We start from the raw sequence: 2,816 nt of genomic DNA, 5'->3' as shown, positions 1-2,816 counted from the left end.
GGGTTCAAGCGATTCTCCTGTCTCAGCCTCCTGAGTAGCTGTGATTATAGGCACACGCCACCATACCCGGCTAGTGTTTTGTATTTTCAGTGGAGATGGGGTTTCACCATGTTGGCCAGGCTGGTCTCAAACTCCTGACCTCAACTGATCCACCCACCTTGGCCTCCCTAAGTGCAGGGATTAGACGCATGAGCCCCTTCGCCCCACACCCGTCACCTTCTGAAAGGAGACAGACATGCCGAGAGGGAGTTTACAAACTCTTTGGGCTGCCCTGTCTTGTTTTCTGGAACTAACTGTCTTTGGCATGAGTCTGGTAGAGAAGTGTAAAGGGATATAGAAAAAGAGAAGCCTCGGCCAGGCATGGTGGCTCACGCCTGTAATCCCAGCACTTTGGGAAGCCGAGGCAGTAGGAGGAGAGGCTTTGGGAAGCCGAGGCAGAACTCACTTGAGACCAGGAGTTCGAGACCAGCCTGGGCAGCGTAGTGAGACCCTATCTCTACAAACAGTTTTAAAAAGACAAGCAGGGGCCTGTGGGAACAGCCACTTTCTCCCTGAGGCGCAGCCCGGGTAGGCGTCTCCTCCTGTGGCTGCAGTCAGCCCAGGGCTACCATACCACTGCTGGAAAGCCCCGCCTGCCCAACCAGGTGGCATGGTTGGAAGCTGAGCCCCCAAATTGGCACGGGAGACCCTGAAATCCCCAAAGGGCAGCACCGGGCCGTGGCAGATTGGGTTTTGCTCTGTGCTGTGATTTCTGCTGGTGTTGGGAAGTCAGCTGTGAGTCGGCCCAGACCTGAAGTGGAAATGGGGAGGAGGGAGGCGAGTGGGCCTGGCTGGGTGGACGGGGATGCGCTCGCCTGTGCGGTTTCCTCTCTGGTAAAGTGAGGCCTGCACTCGCCCCATCTAGACAGGCGTGTGGGGACGGAGGTGATTGATCCCCGGTGCAGAGGAGCATCTCGCTCAGCGCCAGGTGGGCCGTGGCCTGGAGGTGGCCGCCATTTCCCTTCTCCGGAGGGGATTTGTTGATCTTGTGCAGTAGGCGGTGTGGCCTGAGGGCAGGTGTGGTTTGCAGAGCTCATCACCGGGGCAGGTGCTGGCCTCTGGGGTGCTGAGCCATCAATGGGGAAGGGCCTCAGGTCCCCACCAATGGCTCCCACCTGCTCAGCCCCAGCATGTATGCGTCCTGGGCTCCCCAGCCCCAGGGGGATACCGTAAGCACAGAGGTGGCCTCTTTGAATCAGGCGCTTCCCAGGGAGGGTCTGAGACTCGGCTGTGGGATCGCTGCTTCCTTGGGAAGTGGGCGGGGGTGGCCAGGCACAGTGGCTCACGCCAGTGATCCTGGCACCTTGAGCAGCTAAGGTAGAAGGATCGCTTGAGTCCAGGAGTTCTCAAGACCAGCCTAGCAACATAGTGAGGTCCTGTCTGTACAAAAAAAAAAAATTAACTGGTGGTGAAAAAATTATGAAATATTATGGCGGTGAGTGCCCGTGCTCCCAGCTACTCAGCAGGCTGAGGCAAGAGGATCCCTTGAGCCAGGAGGTCCAGGCTGAAGTGTGAGCCGTGATCCCGCCCCTGCACTCCAACCTGGGCAGCAGAGCGAGAACCTCTCTAAAAATAGAAGCAAGCAGCGGGGTACCTGTGTGCTCACCCTGGGGTTGTGCCCCCAGCAAAACCAGGACGGGTCAGCAGCCCCTGGACTCGGAGCATCCACGTGGCTCTGCTGGGCAGTGGAGGGGCCCCATGGTGGCGCAGCCCTGGCCCGGGAAGCGTGTGTCACTAGGTTCGTGATCAGACGGCTGCCCGCGTCCCCGAGAGTTGCTGAATTCAGGGAGTTGTGGGGCAGAAACAGCGGTGGCTTCACCCACAGAGGCCAGGGTTCGAGCCCCGGCCGATCCACCCACTAGCTGTGTGGTGTCAGACACGGCTATAGAGTCAGTCATCATCTTCTGAGCCACGATCTCACCAGAGCGATCTAATCTTAACCCCAAGGGACACTGGGTGATGTCTGGGAACATCTGTGGTTGTCGCAACTGAGGGTGCTCCCGGCAGGGAGTGGGTGGAGGCCAGGGACGCTGCTCAGCACCCTGCAGTGCCCAGGACGGCCCCACCCCAGAGAACGGTCCGACCCCGATGTCCACAGAGCCAGCGGGTAGAGGCCTGGTTTTCTCATCTGTGAAGTGGAGATGGGGTTTTTGTCCCAGGAAAATGAAAAGTGTAAGTTCCTAGTTGGGTGTTAACCCTGGTGGCAGGAAGGCACGATGGTGGCTAAGGGCCCCAGGTTGGCGCTGGGGAAGTTCAGGCCTTTCTGGTCACCGCAGAGTGTGTGGGACCCGAGTCCTCCTGCCACCTGTGCCCAGGCTGCCCTGAGCAGTGCCCCCAGCCGGTCCTCACCAGGTGTTCCCTTGTGACAAACCATTGACCCTGTACCTTCTTATGGTGCAGACTCTGTTGTCACTGTGTTCACAGTGGACACCGTGTTTTGTTTTGTTTTGCTTTGTTTTGAGGCAGAGTCTTGCCTGGCCTCGCAGGGGTCTGTGACCCAGTGACCAGTGACTTGGGCACAGCAGACAACGCTGCCGTGACAGAGATTCATTCTGTCAGCTCTGGGGCCGCACGTCCGCGATGAAGGTGTGGGCGGGGCTGGGTCCCTCTGAGGCCGAGGGGCATCTGCCAGGCTTCTCACTGCTCCTGGTGGTGGCCAGCATCCTGGGCCCTTCGCTTGTGGAAGCATCACCCCCGTATCCGCCTCTGTCCTCACAGAGCCGTCTCCCCCGTATCTGCCTCTGTCCTCACAGAGCCGTCTCCCCCGTATCTGCCTC

At 59.2% G+C, this 2,816-nt stretch overlaps 1 protein-coding gene across 1 annotated transcript in view; it reads left to right on the top strand.

Moving 5' to 3' along the window:
* MOB3A (MOB kinase activator 3A) overlaps nt 1-2,816 on the top strand; it is a gene marked incomplete at its 3' end in the record, with an annotated part of 13,560 nt that overhangs the window by 1,046 nt on the left and 9,698 nt on the right. The window lies entirely within an intron of this gene.

Source organism: Mandrillus leucophaeus, unplaced genomic scaffold, assembly GCF_000951045.1.
Source record: "Mandrillus leucophaeus isolate KB7577 unplaced genomic scaffold, Mleu.le_1.0 Scaffold54, whole genome shotgun sequence".
In the NCBI taxonomy this organism is placed as follows: Eukaryota; Metazoa; Chordata; class Mammalia; order Primates; family Cercopithecidae; genus Mandrillus; species Mandrillus leucophaeus.
The sequence above is the reverse complement of the archived record's forward strand: the minus strand, read 5'-3'. Positions and strand labels throughout refer to the sequence as shown.